General features: G+C 52.3%; 1 pseudogene; it reads left to right on the top strand.

Moving 5' to 3' along the window:
• Nucleotides 1-3,056: 3,056 nt before the first annotated feature.
• The window catches only part of LOC119299577, a 26,755-nt pseudogene continuing 18,995 nt past the window's right edge, over nt 3,057-10,816 (top strand).

Below are 10,816 nucleotides of genomic sequence, written 5' to 3'. Positions count from 1 at the left end.
ATTCGTCCTTATATATGTTGATGATATTATTGTCACAAGCTCATCTAATGAGGCTATATCAGGAATGTTGAAGGATTTAAATGCTGAGTTTGCACTCAAGGATCTGGGTGACTTGCACTTCTTTCTAGGGATTGAAGTCAAGAAACAAGGAAATAGTCTTCATCTTTCTCAGGAAAAGTATGCCACTGATCTGGTAAGAAGAGTTGGGTTACAAGGATGTAAATCCTCACCAACTCCACTGTCCAGCATAGAAAAATTGTCACTTACAGAAGGAAAGCCCTTGGGTCAAGATGACAGTACCAGGTACAGGAGCTTGGTAGGTGCACTTCAGTATCTGACTTTGACAAGACCTGATCTTTCATTTGCAGTAAACAAGGTTTGTCAGTTTCTTCATGCACCCACTATAACTCATTGGACAGCTGCTAAACGCATAGTGAAATATGTGAAGGACACAGTTAATCTAGGCCTCACTTTCAACAAGTCTTCATCTACACTTGTTAGTGCATTCTCTGATTCTGATTGGGCAGGGTGTTTAGATGACAGACGATCTACTGGTGGTTTTGCGGTATTCTTTGGTCCAAACTTAATATCATGGTGTGCAAAGAAACAAGCCACTGTATCAAGATCTAGTACTGAAGCTGAGTACAAGGCTTTGGCCAACGCCACAGCTGAAATTATTTGGGTCCAGTCCATGCTACGAGAGCTTGGTGTGAAGACTACCCAAGCTCCATGTTTATGGTGTGATAATCTTGGTGCTACTTACCTGTCTGCTAACCCTGTGTTTCATGCAAGGACGAAGCATATTGAGATTGATTTCCACTTTGTTAGAGAACGAGTTGCAAACAAGCAGTTGGAAATTCGGTTCATTCACTCTCGTGATCAGGTTGCAGATGGATTCACCAAAGCTTTGCCCACACAAAATTTTGAAGAGTTCAAGCGTAATCTCAACTTGACCAAGTTGTGATTAAGGGAGGATGTTGAACGTAATATGGCAACGCCTAGTGCTGTATGTGACAGAGATTCAGAGTCCTGAAGATAACCATCGCCAGGACTCCAACCGAAGATAGACTAGGATCTAGCTCGTATGCGTTTATCTTTGTAACCTCTCTTATCTCTTCTTCTCCAAGTTGTAATCTGAACCAACTTGTACGCTATACCAGGAGGTCGCGACCTGGCTATATAAACACGCAACCGTCGCCCAGGATGGGTACGACGTTCCTCCATAAGGCGCGGTGGTGGAGCCTAGGAAGAGGGCTTTGTAGGCCGAAGAAGTTGAATATTTCCCGCTTTGAGTCCACTTCCAGAAGATTTTGTCGGGCGCGTCAGAGAGTTGGACCTGCTGAATATGCCGCCAAAGATCAAAGTACTCGATCGTGGCGGCCGGTCCCAGAGAGCCATGGATGTCGCGGATCCAGGTCCGGTCCATGATCCCATCACGCACTGATCTGCTGCGTCTACGTCTGCGTGGGATGTGAAGCAGCAATGTCGGCGCAATCTCGGCAACGGTCTGACCATGCAGCCAATGATCGGACCAGAACTGGCAAGTCCGGCCATCGCCCAAGGAAGTATCTCCATTTTTCTTTGCTTCTTCCTAAGCTCAGCATCTCCAGCCAGAACACGATCAAACACATTCAGCTCTACCTCCTCAAGAAAAATGGAGATCAAAGTGTTGTCCTTCTCAGGAAGTATGAGACATTGAGAGGACCATCTTTCTTGGGTGCATGATGTCTCCCTTGATACTCCAGCAAGCTCTCAAGAACATACCAGTGAAACTAATCTGGCGGTGGCGATTTTTCTGCAGGGGTGAGCTTAATTCCATTCCAAACTTTAGCCTCGGTAAATGGTAGGTCTAGGCCGTCAGCATCCAGTGCAGGCATTTGTAGCTCAGTCCAATTGATTTATATTTCTCTCGGCTCCCATGATTCAATAATTTGAGAAAAATAGTCATGGATGACCTCATCTGTATCCTTATGTGCAGTGACGATCTCCTCTCTTTGCTTGAGGGCATGGATGAAATTCTTCCTCCGACGGGAGTTGATCTTTGCGTGGAATATTTTTGTGTTGGCGTCACCACCCCTCAGCCATGAAATGCAGGAAGTTTGACGCTTTCTCGCTCTCTCGATGACAGCTAGTCCTAGCAGGCGCAGCTTCAGTTGTTTGCGCAGGTTTGCTTCCGCCATGTGGAACTGGATCCTAGCATCACTAAAATGGTTCTTGCTCCATTCTTTTAACACACAGGCAGTGCGGCAAAGCTTGATGGCCAGAATTTTGTAGGCGAGCAGTGCATCACTTGCTTGTCCCATGCCTCACCAATGTCCACCTCGCCGCTGTCCGCTCTCGGCCGCCCACTACCACCTCACCGCCGGGCCCGCCTCACCGCCTCACCGCCGGCCAGCCACAGCACCACCGCCTCGGCGCTGTCGTTGGTGTCTTGTGCACGCGAGAGAGAAAGGGAGAGATATTAGCCACTGACAGCACATATGCCAGACAAAGCACAGGGGAGGATTTATATGATAATTGCTACAGCAACACACATGTGAAACCTAGTAAATTTATTGGAACGGCCCCTATAAGCACTTGTAGAGGAAGCTCTAGATGCTCTTATAAGTATAGAGGGGCTGCAGTTTAGGGAGCGCTGATAGCGATGGATTTGCTGACATGGCATGGTGTTCAGGTGTTGGGTGAGTGGGTGGGGTTTCAGCCAATCTGAATGCAATTGAAGCTGGTTCAGTGAAGTTAATAACGTAGATTGGCATATCTTTATTTTGCCCCGGGTGTAGTGGGGATAAGATTAATCAAACTAGATGTACCTTCCAAGGCTTACCCCACTTCAACGCATTGACTTTCTGCACATCTTGATGGCCAAGCTTCGAAAAACGTGTGATTGCCGTATCATAAGGAGAGGCAAAGGATCTATTGACTACTTTCCAGGACAACTTCACATCGTGTTGCAATATCCCTGGTACAGTTTAGTTCCTCTACCACATCACAATCCAGCCACTAAACATAGAGAGGAGTGGGGAGGAGGGTTGATGGCAGGGGTTGGAGAGAAAATCATGGTGAGTGCTTTCACCGGGGTGATTGGTCCACTCCTCGGCAAGCTCAGCAAGCTCATGGAGGAGTTTTCCAAGGTCAAAGGGCGTCAAGAAGAAGGTGGAGTCTCTCAGGAGAGAGCTGATTACCATCAATATCACCCTGGAGAAGTATGCCATGATGGAGAATCCGGACGTGCAAGTCAGCGCCTGGATGAACGATTTGCGGGAAGCGGCGTATAACATCGAGGACTGCATCGACCTTTTCATGCATCATGTAGATCATGAACCACCCGGGAGTGTCGCCGGCATCAAGGGACTCGTCCGCAAGAGCATGCGGAAGCTGAAGAAACTTACATATCGCCATAAGTTGCCAATCAGATCCGGCAACTCAACTCAAGGCCCTTGTGAACGGAACATACGAGCGGCATCTGAAGTACAAGATCGATGACTGCAATCCTGGTGTTATGCACACGGAGATTGATCCCCGCTTGCCAGCACTCTATGTGGAGGCGGAGAAGCTTGTGGCTGTTGAGGGTCCAAGCGAAGAATTAATCAGTCGGTTCATCGATCAAGAGAGTGATCCGGTGAAGCAGCGCAGGGTTGTCTCTATTGTTGGGTCTGGAGGTTCAGGCAAAACTACTCTTGCTAATCAGGTGTACCAGAAAATTAAAGGCAGATTTTCCTGTTCTGCTTTTGTCTCTGTATCGCGGAAGCCTATCATGGTTAACATCCTGAAGGATTTGCTAGCGGAAATTGAGAACAATGACAGAAAATCTGACAAATACCTGGCAACAAGATCATGCAGTGAGCGGCATCTTATCGAAAGGCTAAGAGCACATCTTGAAAACAAAAGGTAAACTGCTCAAATTGGTGTACACATGTGTTACTACAGTAACTAAAGTATTTCATCTATACAATTTTTTTTGTATTTCATGGGTTTAATTGCCACAAATAAACTAGATTAGAAACTTAAAAGGACAAATTGATATGGTAACATTCTCTCTATTGATATGATGGTATGATATTTTCTGTACAAAATTAGATGGCACTGCCAGTTCACCACAGTATTTATGAGAAGAGCAGGCCCCCCTTCAATGAAACAACGGCCAATAAGCACTAACTGGTAGTCTTCATTTACTATAAAACATAACTCAACAGAAAAAAAGGTAATATATCATCACAAAAATGATTCTGATGCAAATGCAAATCCCAGAAAGGCTTTAGGGAGCAAATTTGCAATAACATGTTTCTTCTCCATTTCTATATAGATTCTCCCCTGCTCTTTTTTTATGGGGATTATTGTTTAGAGGATATACTTTTTCTTTTTTTTTCATTAGATCAAACGATATACTTTTCCTGGTAGGAGTTTTTATTGACTCAAAGCGCTACATCAGGGAGAAATTTGGAGTCTGACAGGCAACCACTGGGTCACCGTGCAAGGCTGCAATGGCCTGAGCCAGGCGGTAACAGTCCTCTATAGCTGTTGGATTCCTCGCATCAGGAGTATCCTAACCATTAATCACACTCTGGCCCAGAGGTCAAAATGCATCAACCAGATTTAAGTGCTTGCCTCTTTATTGATAAAGGATGCAGCAGTGTGATTCTATAGAACAGAACATAACAGACCATATGAATAGAAAAAAAACTACTTTTGGTTTCTCAAATGTTGATATGTCTAAATTAGCTACATCTCAATTCAAGACTGTTTAATTTGCAGCCCTCAAATGTCAAAATCAGTCAATTCAGATTCTGAGGGTGGTTTTCTAGATGGTTTTGAATGATAGAGTCAAACAGTTTAATATTTGTGTGCTTTTTATTTGACAACTCATGTCATTTCCTTGTGTGATCCCTTGTAGCTTTAATCTTACACATAAACTGGCATTACAGGTACCTTGTTGTCGTTGATGACATATGGAGTAAATCGGCATGGGAACAAATACAATGTGCTCTTCCGAAGAATTTCCATGGCAGTAGAATAATTACGACGACACGCATCAACAAAGTAGCTGAATTTTGTTGCACTTCAAATGAAGGCTTTGTTTATCCAATGAAACCTCTTAGCAACAATGACTCCAAAATATTATTTCTGAAAAGGACTTTCGTTGTTGCAGCTGAATGCCCTAGTCAGCTGGAGGGGATTATGGATGATATACTGCATAAATGTGATGGTTTACCATTGGCCATAGTAAATATAGCTAGCTTGTTGGCTAGCAAACCTGTAAGCAGGGAAGAATGGGAGAGAGTGAGAGACTCTGTTTGTTCTGCACATGGAAAAGAAAAAGATAAAGAGCTAGAAGTGATTGTCGGGGAAACTGGTCCACGGACACCTATGGGGACCGGGCCCCTTTCGGTTCGGAGGGGGGCGGAGGTCGCGCAAAGAGCGGATCGAGGCGGTACACGCGAGCAGTTTTACCCAGCTTCGGGCCGCACGGATGCGTAAAACCCTACTGCTGCTTGTCTGATTGTATTGAGTTCTTGCTCAGGAGCGATGAACGCTGCCAGACCGAGCGTGAGAGTGTTCTTGGTGTTTCGGATGAGCTGAACCCGAACCCCCTTCTACGTTGCGCATGGGCCTCCTTTTATACTCTCAAGGGGTCACCGACAGGTGGCAACGTAGACTAGAAGGGTAAAAATGGAAAAGAATGCGGTAGGTGTAGCTACCGCGACTGTGGACACAGTGCACCCTACCTAACTCTGACGGCAGGGGACAAGGTCATTGAATGCCTGTCTAAGTTGCCTAAACAGTGCAAAAAGTGACCGTTAGGAGCGCCACCGTTTGCCACGATGGCCTTCTCTTCATCTCCGCTTGCCACTGCGTACCCCTGGCTGCACAGGCTCCCGCCACGCGCCCCTGAGAAAGCCTCATGGCGACACGCGGGTGGGTGCGCTGGAGCGCGGGTACAGAGTGGCAGCCGGCCCCCGGCAAGTACCTTGTCGGGGTCGTCGTCTTGTCGCGTCCGGAAGCTTGTCGCTCGCCGGACCTTGCCGGGACGTGCGGTGCATCGCGGCAAGTTTCTTGAAGTGCCGTGGTTGGCCTTCCCGGCAAGCTCCTCTTGCCGGGGCCTTGTCTCTTCCCGGCAAGCTCCTCTTGCCGGGGCCTTGTCTCTTCATCTTGAATGCTTTGTTCTTGAATGGCTCCAAAGGAACCCACGGAGGACTCTGGCGGCCGTCCGGCAACCTTGCCGCGGGGCGCTGCAACCGCCCGTGCACAAGTTCGGGATACTAGGGTACCCCTACTCTAGTACACCTACAGGAGCCCCCGGGCCTGGGCCACACACGGTGCCGAGCGCTGTTGGGCCAGGCCCAAAACAGGGCACGGGCACGCGCGGGCCTGGGTCACGCCGAATCTAACTCCGTATCCACCGCGCCCCCCGTAACGGCACGCGTCAATCGCGGCGTCGTGGGAGAGATCGTGGGTAATTCTTTATTTGAAAGGCCGAAACGTCCGCCCCGTCCTTCTTTATAAGCAGAGGAAACAGGGGCAGTTCGTTCCCCCTCGCTGGTTGCTGCTACTTCATCTTCAAGAAACTCCGCCGCTCCCCCCCTTCTTCTCGAAGCCGAGAGAGCAGCGCTCCGCTCCCCATTGCCACCAGCTTCACCAACGCCATCGACCTTCCCCACCACCTCCGCCATGGCCCCGAAAACCGACAAGGGCAAGGGCGTGAAGTCGGCCAAGGCGCAGCGGCTCGCGGCGCTGCGGAAGGAGCGGGCGATCTTCACCCCCCAGCTCGGCGTGCAGGAGCTGAGGGAGTACTTCTACCTTTTTTGGGCGACGGAGACGCGTGCGCATCCGCGCACGAGGGTACTCCCGGCAGCTGCTTCGGAGTTGGCTCCAAATGGGTACCTGTTCTTCCCGCTATTCTTCTACTGCGGGCTCTGCCCGCCTTTCTCGGAGTTTTTCTGTGATATTATGAACACATATGGCTTCCGCCTCCTTGACTTACCCCCAACGCTGTCCTGACCATGGCAGTTTTCGCACATTTGTGCGAAAACTTTGTCGGAGTCCACCCTAGTGTTGCCCTTTTCCGCCACTTCTTCATACCTCGGGTAGAGAAAGGAGAGCCGCTTGCCGGAGGGATTGCTTGGATCTCAAGAGTCGGCAAGAAAGAGGCGTACTTGGAGGGTGAGCTCCGCAGCAAGTGGGAGGAGTGGAGAGCGGAGTGGTGTTGGATCGTTGAGGAGAATCCGCAGCCCTTCACCGCCGTGCACCAAACTCCAATAGTGCGCGGCAATGACTGGAGCAACCTGGCCCCGGAAGACGAGAGGCTGAAGATCGCCACCATTAGGATTCTTCGCCTCAGACTTGCCGGGCTCACCGTAGGTGCTGTCGGGGCAGATTTCCTCCGCCGCCGCATTGGCCCCCTGCAGGAGAGGGGGAGGCCCGCTTGGGAATTCAAGAATTCGGCGGACATCATGAGGCTGCGGCCGGGCCTCAATTACAACTTCACCGTCTTGGAGCTGGACGCAATGCTCTTGGAGTTATTCAAACGCGATCCACAACATCCATTCACACTGCCGAGGGATGTAGTTCCTTTGTGCAATAACTCTTCGCTTGATCGGATCCGCGCTATGATGCCGTTGTTCGATTCACACGGAATCGTCCCAACCTGGCAAGAGCCTACGGATGACGTTGTGCAAGCGTTCTTCGACAACTTGGAGGAGGCACCGGTCCGCGCTGAGGAGCAGAAGAGCCTCACCCGCGACACCACCGACGAGGAGCTGCAGCGCATCGCCACTAGGGCGGACGAGGTTGCGGCCGCAGCTGCCGCGGGCGTGTTTGGGTTTACTGTGGAGGAGGCGGAGGCTGCAGAGGCGGCAAACCTTGCCGAACGCGCGGAGTTCATGGGCGAGGAGGAGCCTGCCGGTTCCGAAGCTGAGCCGAGCGAGGCCGGCGAGGAGGAGGCCGAGCCTTCAGAAAACTTGCCGCAGGCGGAGCCCCCGGCCCCGCCAAGAAGGCGCCTTCGCAGGGCCGGGGACGTAGCGGGGCGGCAGCCGGCTCCACAGCCACCGAGCCGCGCGACGCGCTCTACCGCGGCAAGCAGTGTTGCCGCGGGAGCGCCTCACGCAACAGCGGCAACTGAAGCGGGATCATCTCGGGTTACCGCCACCGCCCCCGCCAAGCGGGCAAGGGATCCTACTCCTCCACCTCGCCGCACCGGAGGAGGGCCGGACTTCGATCTTTCCGCGCTCAGCTCCGACGAGGAGGAAGAAGAGTAAGTTTCTTTGGTGCTCTTGTAGTTCTTCAATCTTGCTGTTTATATCTTGTATCTGACTTGCTCCAATCTGGACTCCTTTCTTTTCAGAACGCTGGCCCAGAGAGCGGCGAAGAGGGCCAAGGCCGCGGTGATCGTCATCGAGGATGACCCCATCGTGCCAGCAGGAGGCGGGTCCGAGACCACCTTGACGGACCCGGCAATCACTCCTCAAAGCAGCCCCCAGCACAGCCCCCAGCGTAAGTTCGTAGTTTAGCCTTCTGCTGCCGGGCGCGCTTGAGTGATTTTTCCTTTGTTGATATCTTGCTTGTTGACTTGTGCAGGAGCAGAACAGTCTCATCAGGAGCGCCCGGAAGCTGGTCCCGAAGTGACACCTATTTCGACGGCGCCGCCAAGGGAGGAGTCCCCGGCAAGGGAGCGCTCTCCGGCAAGAGGGGACTCTCCGGCAAGGGACTGCGCTGCTGACCCGGCGGCGACGGAGGCCGCAACTGAAGATCTTGGCGCAGGTAATCCACTTGCCCAGAAACTTTCCCTTGGGTTCTGCTTCTTATGTTTTTCCTCTCTTGGACTTTTTTGGTTGATTTTCCTCCCTCCTTCGTTCTTCAGACCCATCTACGGCTGGGCCAATGGAGACAGAGGGCGCCGGCGAGGAAGGTGCCGGTGCTGATGAGACCGCCGGCGAGGAGGCCGCCGAGGGGTCGGGCGATCGCACTGACGACCCTGAGGCCGCAGGAGCACCGGGCGCTGCGCCGACCGCCGAACCCTCTGCCGCTTCTGCGGAGCCTGGCTCCGAGGAGCCCCAGTCCGGCGCCTACTTGAAGGCCGGTGACAATATCTTCATCAAGCTACCCTGGGCGTCGAGCTCCAGGGCGCCGGTCGAGGGGGAGACTTTTGACGGGGAGGTGCTCGCCTTTGTTGGGCTGTCGTTGATTGACGCACCCAGCAGTAGCAGCGGCGAGCCTGAGGAGGAGCAGCTGCTGCGGAAGCTGCTGTCACTCTACCGCACCCGGCAAGCCAAGCTGGCTTCCCGGGAAGCGCTTGTCGCGAAGGCGGGAGTTGACGTGGAGAAGCGTGCAGAGGAGCTCCGGGGCCAAAATCAAGAAGCTCGCCGGTCCTTGGCACAGGAGCGGGAGCGACTCGACGAGGAGCGCACGGCCTTTCTTCTCGAGAAGGCCGAAGCTGAGGAGGAGCAAAGGCTGGCTGCCGAGAAACAGTCCGCGCGGGAGGGTGAGCTAGTGCAGTGGAAGGCCAACCTTGATAGCTACGAGGAAGAGCTCGCCGAGCGCGAGCGAGCACTTGGCGGGGCACTCAAGGAGGCAAAGGATGCTGCGGCAATTGCAGAGGCCGCCAAGAAAGAGCTGGAGGGGAAGGTGGCACAGTTGGAGGTTGATCTGAAGGTGGGTGGTGAAGAGCTTGCCGCGCTCAAGCGGGAGCGCGAGAAGGACGCCCTTGCCCACGGTGAGCTGCAGGGCCAACTCTCCGAGAAGGGCAAAGAGCTGCGCGCCGCCAAGGATTCCAACGCTGATCTGGAGCTGAAGTTGGCCACCTTGACGGAGACATTGGACGGCGCCAAGAAACGGGAGGCGGACTTGAAGAAGGACATCAAGGCCAACGAGGCGCTGCTGGCGAGGGCCGCCGAAACCCAGAATCTTCTCAGAGATACTGTGGCGCTCTGGACGGAGGGCCTCGTGAACATTGCCGCAGTCATCGAAGAGGAGCTGGTGCAATTGGGGATGGAAGGCTTCGGGTACTCCTCCGACGAGAACCTCCAACCCAGCGCCAAGCTCACTCTGTTCTTCAAAGGCGTGGCGACGGCGCTCCAGCAACTCCGGGAACGGATCCCAAGGCAGCTGGCCGACGAGTCGCGCACGATTTGTGCCGGAGTTCTGGAGAAGGTGCTGGTGAAGGTGGCCTTTCGCAATCCGGGCCTCAACCTCACCAACGTCCTCAAGAGGTTGTTGGCGGACGCTGATCTGGACGCACTTAAGGCCCTCATCGCACCCATTGTGAACAGGGTGAACGAGGTCAAAAGGGTTGACGGCGGTCACATAGATTAGGCCGTCTGTTTTCTTCTTTTCTTGTCGCTGCCAGTCATGTCATGGGAACACTTTATTATAGGCGCGACAAGTTATTTTTGTAATATAACTCTATCTTAGGCAAAAAATTGTTGTGTTACTTCCTTTACTCGACTCTTGGCTTTGTATGGTTCTGCCCTATGCTTTCTAGGGAAACTTGCCGGTGTAGGCACCCTTGCCGCGAGCGCCGAGTGCGGAACTTCAGCAGCCTGCTGGCGGGGTCGCTACCGACAAGCAACCTTGTCGCAACTAGTTGCAGCTCACTTAAGTTGTTGAGCGGACTCGAAACAAAGTAAGGGCGCAACTAGCTACGAGTTGGTTCCTCCGTGCACAGGTTTCCCATACAAAGCACGGTCGTTCAAGGAAAATAACTTAAAAACTTAAAAAAAATGATTGCTCAAGCTTTAGCAACTTAGCTTTTCTGTCGTCTGCTTCCCGGCAAGGAGAAACTTTCTTGAACGGCCTGGTCCACACCATTATCTTCTCCTTCCCC

Source organism: Triticum dicoccoides, chromosome 5A (genome assembly GCF_002162155.2).
Source record: "Triticum dicoccoides isolate Atlit2015 ecotype Zavitan chromosome 5A, WEW_v2.0, whole genome shotgun sequence".
In the NCBI taxonomy this organism is placed as follows: Eukaryota; Viridiplantae; Streptophyta; class Magnoliopsida; order Poales; family Poaceae; genus Triticum; species Triticum dicoccoides.
This window is presented reverse-complemented; position numbering and strand designations above follow the sequence as displayed.